Source organism: Fukomys damarensis, unplaced genomic scaffold (genome assembly GCF_012274545.1).
Source record: "Fukomys damarensis isolate Sample0158 unplaced genomic scaffold, DMR_v1.0_HiC HiC_scaffold_13, whole genome shotgun sequence".
Classification (NCBI taxonomy): Eukaryota; Metazoa; Chordata; class Mammalia; order Rodentia; family Bathyergidae; genus Fukomys; species Fukomys damarensis.
Window position 1 is genome coordinate 26,391,987 of NW_022900925.1, and position 10,532 is coordinate 26,402,518.

The following is a 10,532-nucleotide window of genomic DNA, read 5'->3' on the forward strand; positions in this document are numbered from 1 at the left end:
GCAATGATGACCTCATAATCAGAGGCTGACAGACTAAGAATGCATCACTCAGTCATGCAAAACCAGATTGCAACACAGTGACAGAAGGGTGACCAACTAAGCAGTTTTCTATCTTGTAGATCAGGGTTTTTCAAACTTGAATGTGCACGGGAATCAGGCAGGTCTCGTTAATTAAAAACACAGATTCTGAGTCAGTAGGTTTGGGGTGGGGCTTGACATTTCTCTTTGCCTAACCAGTTCCCAGGTGATCCTGGTTCTACGTATCCAGGGACCCCATTTTAAGTAGCAAGAGTGCAGATTTCTCTGTAGATAAGACCCCAGCCCACCTCTCCCAGCCATCTCATGATCTCTTGCCCTTCCCCTCCTTGTACCCTATGTCCAGCCACATTAAAATCCATATGTACTCCCTGGTTCTCCCCAGTACTGAGGATTGAATCCAGAGAATACTGAGCTATATTTCCAGCCCTGTATAAATTTATTTTGAGATATGTTCTTCCAAGGCTGCAATCCTCCTGCCTCAGCCTCTTGAGCAGCCAGTAGGTATTACAGGCATGTGCTACCATGCCTGAGGAATTCTGTTCTTTCTGCCTTTTCCGTTGGTCCCCCCTTGACCTGGAACCTCATCACCTCCTTGTATCACTGGTAGACACTGTCTGGGCTGGGAAGACTTCTTGAACCATGCCCTGCCCTCATTTCCTGCTGCTGCCTGGGTATCCTGTGTCTTCTGCTGCACAGGTGCTCACCTCTTCAACAGTGTTTCAGCTGTATTCCCTTGTTTCTGTTCCCCCCGGACTATGGGCTTTTTGAGGAATGGAAAGGTTTTTTTTTGTTTTTTTTGTTTTTTTTGTCCTACTACAGAGTCCAATCCACTCGAGCCGCTCAAACAATTTTGAAAGAATGACCCCAGGTGTAGTGGTGCACACCTCTTATCCCAGTACGCAGGAGGCTGAGGCAGGAGGATCGCCACCGATTCGAGGCCAGCCTGGGCTACATAGTGAAACCCTGTGTCAAAACAAAACAGAGGAAATGCAAGAGGACAGTAACACTGTATGACTTTTGAAGACATTGCTTAGTTCCTAAAACAACATGACATTGCCCTCTGAATGACTTTTCTAAATGTCAGACAGATCGACACCAATCTCTGTGCTCCAACAAACTGCAACTGATAAAGTCTTATCCACAGCTTCTTCACTGTATAGGATTAACCACGTATCTGTTGCTGGGGACCAAATACAAGAAATGCACGAAGGACTGGAAGTAGTTTTGAGACAGGGTCTTGCTTTGTAGTTCGGGCTGGCCTTGAACTCGCTATATAGCCTAGGCTGGCCTCAAACTGGTGGCCATTCTCCTGCCTCAGCCGCTGGAGCGCTGTGAGTACAGGTGTGCACCACCACGCCTGGCCACCGTTACGAAGTTTTGTTGTTTCAATCTCTCAATTCTTCTTTGTACTCATTTTGTTCCTTGGGGTTGTTTGTTTCCCCGTTCTTTTTTGAGACAGGTTCTCACTATGTAGTGCAGGCTGGCCTTCAACTCGCTATATAGTCCCAGCTGTCCTTGAACTTGCAGAGATCCTCCTGAGTCAGCCTCCCCAGCCCACCACTGTGCCTGGTCCTGTTCCCTGTCCTTCATTCATCAAGACTTTATCATTATCAAAATAAGTAGTTATCAAAATAGCTTCCCTGTTGATTTCTTCTCCTCCCCACTACAACTCCCTCAGGTTGCTTCCAGAACGTCTTTCTAAAGCCCAGATTTAATACTGTCGCTCCTTTAGTTAAATCCCTTTTATCTGTAAAGTGATGTCCAAAGGCCATAGAGTGGCCTTTCCAGCCTCCTCTTCCGGCGGCGCGCACCTGCGCAGGCGCTTTCTGCTCCCTCAGCACAGAGCGGGCCCTTCTTCCTGGGCTGTCTGAGTGCTCCGCAAACTGGGGCTGCAGAGCCCAAGTCTCCCTGCTTTGTACCTGGCCCTTGGCACTGTACCTGACACATCTCAGGCTTTCTTTCCATCAATGAGTAAATAATCAATGAGTCCAGTGAGTGAATAATGGAATGAATACATAATTGACTGTGATGTAGGTCAGAAAAAGAGTAGTAAGGTGCAAAACACTGCTGCTCTAGTGTCCCAAGAACTGAGTCATATTTATTTAAAAGACTAAAAATCTGGGTGTGGGGGTGCACCCCTGTGATCTCTGTACTCTGGGAGGCTGAGGCAGGAGGATCACAAGTTCAAACCAAGGCTAAGCAATGTGGCGGCTTAGGGAGACCTTGTCTCAAAATAAAAAATATAAAAGACCTGGGGATGTAGCTCAGTGTGAAGGTTCTGAGTTCAATCTCCAATACTGAAAGAAAGAAAGAAAGTGTATAATTGATTGTACTCCCTGACTTAGCCCTACATATTTGTTCTCCCTTCAGGCAAGGTCTGTTAACTCAGTCCCAGGCATGGCCTACTCTTTCTCCAACTTCCTTCCCCCAAAATGAAAGTAATTTTGCATTTTATGACTGTGACATAATAGTAGATCTTTCCTTCATTTAGCTTTGCCTATGGTTTCTCGTAATTTATCTAATTATAAAGAAACGTGTCTTCTTTATTTTCAAAGGGATTTAAGGGCCTGCCACATAAATTGAGTATGTGTTCCTGCTGTGGCTTCTTAGACGGTATCCAAAACTGTTTATTGTTTATAGGTTCTTTTGTTTTCATTTTGGCACCGGGGATCAAACTCGGGACCTTGAGCTTGCGAGGCAGGCAGCAACCACTGAGCCAAATCCTGGCCTTTGTTTTGTCTTTTGAAACATTTTCTCACCCCATAGTTCAGGCTGGCCTCAAACTCACAGCGATGCTCTTGCCCCAGCCTCCTGAGTGTGAAGGTTATAGGCATTCGCTACTGCACCAGGCAAACCCAGGAATATTTGTTGAATAGAGAAACAAGGCAGGTTCGGGCACATTGGCCTTTTCAAGCTGCTTAGCAAGTATCAATCATTCTGAGAACTGGCTGTGGCACTAGTGAAAGTACTAATGAAATTCAATTGCATTTTAGTCTGTTTTCAATCCATTTGGGTTGTATCTTTTTTTGTTTTTGTTTTGAGACAGGGTCTGGCTCTGTAGCCTAGGCTGGCTTCAAACTCCCAATCCTCCTGCTTCAGCCTCCCAAATGCTAGGATTATCAGCGTGCGGTCGTGTGACCAGCATCTGGGTTATATCTCACGTCACAGATCTTCCAAATTTAAAACAATGAAGGCTCCTAGCTCAGGTAGCACCGCTCTGCCCTGGTACAGCTAATCTTTAGCCCCTAAAGTGTATCTCTGAATGCCCCCCTCATCCTGTATTGGGAACTGAACCCGGGACCTTTGCCCTGAGCCATATTTCTATCCTTTCATTTATCTCGAGACAGGGTCTCATAAGGCATTAAGTTGTAATCCTCCTGCCTCTGCCTCCCAGAGTGGTTGGATTACAAGCCTCGCTTCAGCTGAATATCCTCAAATCTGAAAACACAATGAGCATACACTAATAAATAAATAGCTTAAGTGACTCATGTCTTTTTGCTTTGTGGAGATGACCTTAGTTATCATTTTTATGTCCTTCCATATATACGTGTATATGTATGTGTATATATATACACTCATACATAAAATCTTACTATGATAATATATAATTGTAGGTAGGCATATATTATCTTCATTTCCAGAAGAGAAAAGTGATGACAGAGCCAGAGAATCCAACCTAAGGGCCATTACCAGGGGACTAGATTAAGAGGCAAAATGTAGAGCATTATGTGCATACCTGTATCTCAACACTCTGGGAGACTGAGGCAGGAGGGTCACAAGTTGGATCACAATTTAGCAAGACTCTGCCTCAAAATAAAAAATTAAAAAATAGCTCGGTTTGGTAGTGCCGATCTGTAATCCCTGCACTTGGAAGGCTGAGGCAGGAGGATTGCTGTGAGTTCAAGGCCATCCTGGACTACACAGTGAGTTAGTTAAAGGCCAGCCTGAACTACATAGTGAGACCTTGTCTCAAAAAAACAAGTAATAATAATAATAAAATGATAATAATAAATTTAAAAGGACTGGAGATATAGCTCAGTGCAAAGGCCCTGAGTTCAATCCCCAGTACTGTAGGATGGAAGAGGAGGGGGAGGGGGAGGGGGAGGAGGAAGGGGAAGAGGAGGAGATGGAGATGGAGGAGGGGAAGGTGTTAACCCCTACAACATCCAAAAGTATTTGCTCTGTGTAAGACCTGCACAGAATTTGGACCACAAATATCTGACTCCAGGCTTGTGCTCAACTCGCCAGATATGAATGGGCTGTCTCCATTTTCTGCAGGCTGACTTTTTCCCCTCAGAGCAGAAAAATAACTTTATTTATTGTTTTTTTTTTTTTTTTTTTTTTTTTTTTTTTTTTTTTTTTTTTTTTTTTTTTTTTTCCTGAAACAGACAGTTATTGGTTGTGGCCCTTTTTCCCTTCCTGATAAGTGCCCAAATCCGAGCCAAGGGGAAGGGCCCTTCTCCCATATCCAGAGGACACGGAAGCCCATCTGTACCCTGCCACACTAAACCCAGGACAGGAGACAGCCCGGGCCCTAGGATGGTCTGAGTAAAGTCAACCTTGGGGGTCTGAAGGGCCTCCTGGGCCTTGGAACCTTCTCAGGCTGGTAAATGATGTCTCAGATCTGCTGCAGCCCAAGTGGAAAGCTTGCAGCTGGCAGCAGAGAGAAGGAGTTGCCTCGTGTGGTGGCTGAAGAATGAATCCAACCCAGAGACGGCAGAGCCAAGAAACGGGTCCGTGCTAATTGAATTCTGGATCAAATCGTGTCTGGATTTCCACAGAGACAGCGAATTCCCGCCAGTGTTTCAGAGTGTTTGAAATTGTTTTATTTCACTTGAAAACGTTAAACCTTCTAATTGGTACACTCGCGTTAGAGCACAGACTTCACCGCAGAGATCCTGTCTCGGTGGCGGCAGCACCACTGTATCCCCTGGCCGTCGATGAGGGACTCTGGAGCGGATGCGTTTCAGCCGGGAGGAACACCTGGAGACTTCCCTCCACTCACCTGCCGGCCAAGGAGCCTGGCGCTCCGCCGGAAAGTAACCGCGTGGGTCTGGAAGCCAGATCTCGTGTCTCTGCAGTGTGTTCTACTCACCAGGAATCTGCTGGTAAATAGGCTGGGGTCTTAGAGAAAGCCTAAAAATAGCAGGAAAAGAAGGAAAGCCTTCCTGCTCTGCCAGCCTTGACTAGAACCAGAAGCCAGCGGGCAGCTATAGGAGAGCTGAAAATAACCTTTATTATCGATAAAGCTGGTACTAGAGGACGCCGCTTCTCGGGCTGAGCAGGTCAGTCCACGAGCTGCCCGGTGCTGGACTTCAGGGTGAAGCCGGCGTGGCCACTCAGGGACAGGCAGCTGGGCCGCCCCTTCCCACCCTGCAGGAGCTAAGCCTGGACCCAGGAAGAAGGGAGAGGATAGGAGGCCCTGCCCGCTCCCTTCCGGACTCACCTGTCACGTCAAACCCCTCCTCCTCCGTGGTGAGAGCGCAGCCTGGATGTGACTCCGCGAAGAGCAGATGGGAAAGACTCAGTCTCCCTAACACAAGCACACGTGCGTCCGTCAGCTCGGTGGGTTCTGTTTAGTTTTCAATCAACGTGCGCTCAAAGTGATAGAATCTGATTATAAAACATCGATCTCCATAGAATAATTCACACAGCACGGCAATGTGAAGCTTCCAAAGGAAACAGAGATCTTCCTTTAAAATCATGCAGCATTCAAAGGAAGGAATCAGAATTCGTAACCAAATGACACAACCAGGGGCCGGGCCGGGGCGGCGATGACCCCTGTGTCCGCTCACCATGCCCATCAAAGGCGTTTCAAGAGCGCTGAAGTCTCACACACTTCCCACGCCAGCTGTCAGTTTCTTTCTGGAAGATCTGAGCCACACAGGTTGTGTGTTAGTCATCAGGAGAGCAGAACCGAAGTTTCACTCCTGACGGCACAAGGGGAAATGGCTCTTCAAGGCAGATTCCGGGAAACACAGGACAATACTGGGCATGGGAAGTCTGGATCCAGGTTCCCAATTTCCCCAGTGTCAAGGCTGGGGCTGTGAGCGTTGTTCAAAACAAACATCAGTCAGCCTGCCGCATGCTTTGGGTGCTCATCAGGGTACTTTTTCCTGCTTCCCTTTTCTGGGATGTTTTGATTTGTAAGGTAAACATTTACATGGCGGCTTCCAGAGGCTTCTTCATAAAAACCGTTGTTTGTTGCTTCAGTGTGTGAACTCATTACCAGCTCAACTGGACAATAACAAAGGCCCAAATTAACCAAAAACATGGTTAAAATATAACAGATCTTATGGAAAACTGCAGTGTGGGCTGTTTAATGTGACTGAGCCCAGTGAGAACCCGGATGCCCTGACCGCAGCGCGCGGATCTCTGTTTTAGCTCCTTAGACCAAGCTTTGTTCTAATCCTGCACAGCTAGCTCCCTGCTGGGCTTTCTGCTGGAGGTCACTGAGCAGACTCTGCCACCGATCTGGGAGAGAACCAAGCTAGCAATGGAGACAGCGTGCTGCCCTTCTCTCTTTTCAAATGTAAAGTGATTTGCTCAGCCGTTACCTGCCCCTATTTTTACCCTCAGAAGCTCTTTGATGCCACTTTAGCCATCAATAATTGGCAGCGAGTTTTGCAATTAACAGCTGCCCAGAATCAATTCCAAAAAAGCTGACCAGGGGGGCCACTCAGCTGCCTACCTGTCCTTCAACCTTTTTTCTTACCTCCTACAAAATCATCTGCTGGAAAAACCTGAAACGCGTGCCCGAATGTCCTTTCTGGCTCCGCGGTAGATATCTGAGGAGTGCTTGGATCGACCGGCCGAGGAAAGATATGGACAGCACCACAAGAAGTTGCTGTTACTTCTGATGACTCATAACGCCTTCCTTATTTCGGGCCAGAAGCCCAAAGGACAGATTTGGGTACGAAATTTGGCCTCCAGAAAAAGCAACTGGAGCCTGATCGCTCCGAGAGAAGCAGTAGGGAACGGCTAACTGTGAAGGGTGTGTCTCAGACTTTGCTGGGCTGTCTTGCTCGTGAAGGGCACTTCTCACTCATGCTCTGGGGTGACGGACACAAGCCAAGGCTTTGGTCGGCTTCCCACAGCTTCTGCTCACTTGGGCACGAGGGAGCCATCGCCTCCCCATGACCTCCGCAGCCTCCGCGGTACAAGGCTGTGGGCCTCCATTCGCTGGAGAAGGAGCCGGTTCTATTTTTAGAGACTTTCTCCATTCTGAGGACACGCCTGCTCCGTCTTTCCTCAGCTCCTGCTCTGGCGGGATGCAGCAGCAACCTTGGAGGGAATTCATGGCAAGGCAAGAGGGCGGAGGGGCGAAGCCGAGAGCCGGGGGAGCTGAGAGCTGCGGAGCCTCAGGGAACTCAGGCTCGGGTTTATGGACCTGCCTCTCCCTCGTCAGGCAGCAAGTGCTTCTTTACGTCAGCCTCAGCCTGAGCTGCTTTCTTGGGGCTGGGTGTTTACAGCAGAGTTAGAGGTAACAGAACCTCGGAGATGCCTCTCTGCTTTGTGTCCTGAACCAGTGATCCAGGAATCATTACCTGGGCCAGAGGGCAAACTCTCTCCTGTCTCCTCTGTGCAAAATGCCACATGCCTCTGCCTCAAAGAGGTTGACTGTTGTTGGCTGGGGTTGGGCGGGGGGGAGAGAATCAGCCAGAGTTGCTATTTACACCCTGAACTGCAAGCTGGGTAAAAATAGCACTAGCAGCTTGGTCCAGCTTCAACCCCACTGCAGAAGGATTATTTTTGGAAGAGAAGATTTTCCTCTCCACCCACAGATCTGAAAATGGTCACCTCTCAGGAAGAGAGGAGAGACGATCCCACGCAAAGGTGAAACACAGCCCCGGACAGCATGGTGAGAGCCAGCCTGGAAAGGGCCTCTCAGACAGCTAGCTCCAGCATAACAAGCAAGTGACCTAGGCAGGTCAAGGTACAGTGAGGATTAATTAACTCTTGAGTACAGTGAGAAAAGGAGCTCTCTGAACCGAGAACTTGCCACTGTCCGGCTGCTTATCACTATGTTAAAAGTTCCTCGCCTTTCAAAACAAAGAAGAAAAAAATGACCAAAAAGAACATTAAAACCCCAAAATAGCTTAGAGACCGTGGGCCTAGAAATTACTTTCCATTCTTCTCAGGATCGTTTAGAGCCACGGAATGGCTATAAAATGATGAATGAATTCGCATGAGCCCCGTCCAGTTCCACCTCTGTATCTTACAGCCCCTCAAGGGTGGGAGCTGAAAAAAACTCTTGCTCAGTTCTGCCAGAACTCAGGACCTGGTATCTGGGGCTATGGGTTCTCTGTCTGTCAGATTTAGGAAGTGACCCGGACCACGACTGGTGGAAGAAAGCCACTCCCCGATACACTCTTCACTCTGCGGAAAGCTGTTTGTTTTATTTTGGTTTTGAGGTGCTAGAGACCAACTCCAGGTAAAAAAGACATTGGACAGAAGCATCGAAGTGTGCAGTCATGACACCTCTGTAGCTCTGAGGTGACTGGCAGTGTGTGTTCAGCTTTTATCACTTGCAATTATGTTGAGGATATGCAGAAAGTAGCAGAGAAAAGTACCCGATAGATGACATCATTAAATTGCTCTTCAATGTGAAAGCGCCCACGGCACCCAGAGCTGAGCCCATCAGATGCTTAGAAAATACTTTTAGCAAGAAGGAGAAAATACTCCCTCATCCTGTCTCCATCCAGACCTCCTTCTGCAGAGATCTAGGAACCAAAATGGATCGTCTGAGTGAGGAAACACACTTAGGCATACCTGAGAGCTAAGAAAGGCGAGAAGACAGCGTATCACTCCCCACAGACTCCCCACGATTGCCTGCCCAGCACACAGAGAACGTTATTGCTGGCCTCATGGTGACAATGCGGGTGACTCCTGGGTCAGGCCAAAAGTGCGAAGGATAGGGCTGTACTGGCACCAGACAGCCAGACAGGATTTAGTCCTGTCTCTGTCACCTGCTAGCTGTGTAGCCAAGTCACTCCACCTTTTGGAAATCTGTTTCCCAACTGAAAACAGCCATGTTCACACACACACACACACACACACACACACACACACACCCCGTTGGGGCTGGTGAGGATGACAGGAGGTGGCACGTGGAGGGTATGTGTTTGGGGTACAGAGAGAGAGACTGTGAATCCAGGCTCCAAGAGCAGCTCCGTGACTCCTGTGGCACCCTGGGCCTGGTTTGGGGATCTGTCCTACTTCCTGCTACCACGTAATGGAGAGTCTACCAAAAAGACGAAAGCCTTAGCGCCGCCCCCCAGTGCATTGCATTTACAGAGAATTACATCTCTCCCCACAGTTTGAGGCCCTTCTGCAAAGTGACCCTCATTTGCTGTGCCCACACTTCCACCTTCCTGCAGCAGCCACAGCCACAGCCAGATACAGGATCGCCCCACTCGGATGTCTCTGCCAATGCGGAGCCCTGGCCCGCTAAGGCCTGGGTCAGCCCTGGCCTCTCAGCCAAGGAAGCCCACAGAAATGCAGCCACAATGCTCCTCTCCAAGTTGCATCGACCGCTGATGACCAGTGATAGGGAGGGAAGAGTTGCTTCTCTGCTGAGTCACAGCTACTGAAGCTGTCTGTCCTCAGGGCTCAGTCTCCCCAAGGACCAGGAAGAGAGCTCAAGGGCCCTTTGATCAGGACTGCTTCGGGCTTCTGTTTCCAAAGGTGAGAAATCCAGATAGTGCTGACTGCTGCCCAGGACGGACCTGAGCTCAGGTCTGTCTCGCACTGACCTCTCAGGGAGGATCACAGGCCAAGGTGGCCAGGCTCTCCCCACCAGCCTAAGCCGGCTTCCTTCCGAGTCAGCTTTCTTCACCTCCCTGTTCATAGCCACTGCTTTGGCTGACTCCGCTCGCAGTGTGATTACAGTTTAGGAATACATCCCGAGGAGGGAGCAGCGCCCTCCCTGAAGTGGTTGCCAAGGGCCCCAGAGCGCAAGCCCTGTCCCACCGGGTGGAGGCAGGGAGGCTGAGCGGCAGGCTGCAAAGACAAGCCACTGCCCTGGGTTTCTGTCCTTCTGGACTCCCTTGGTTTAGGGCAGGAGACACACATGCAAGCTGACTATCTTTATGGGAGGCATTTTCTTCCCCAGCTATTCCTGGGCAGGACTGAAAAAGCATGGCAGCTGTCTTGTCCAATTATACAGATTCCTCTGCCACCCGGTATGGCATGGCCAGCTCCGGGCTAAGTGGGGTTAGTCTCTCTCAAGGTCACCTTTCTCAGCCATGACAGTGACAAGGTGATCTTCTTACAGACGCTCTGATTGTCTGGGAGGGATGGGTGCTGTAATCAGATTGGGTACCAGGGGAAAAAAAATTGTTTTCCAGCTTAACCTTCTACCCATTTCTCCCCACTAAAAGCAGACAAGCCAAACTCTGCTTAGCACTAAATTCATACTGATAAGCAGAATCCTCAGGTCATCCTGTAATTTGTTCCACCTCTTCCAACTCCCTGTGGGCTCTGAATGGGAA

General features: G+C 49.0%; 1 long non-coding RNA gene across 2 annotated transcripts; it reads right to left on the minus strand.

Annotated features, from left to right (window-relative positions):
* Positions 1 to 4,725: 4,725 nt before the first annotated feature.
* On the minus strand, positions 4,726 to 10,046 carry LOC104864021. 2 transcript variants are annotated; one of them, XR_004516982.1, is made up of 4 exons: positions 6,755 to 10,046; positions 5,835 to 6,276; positions 5,486 to 5,572; positions 4,726 to 5,175 (listed from the first exon to the last, which is right to left on the minus strand). It is a non-coding gene; the product is annotated as an uncharacterized LOC104864021 (long non-coding RNA). The 2 variants fall into 2 exon arrangements; XR_780745.2 differs by having other exon boundaries at positions 5,486 to 6,276.
* Positions 10,047 to 10,532: the final 486 nt, after the last annotated feature.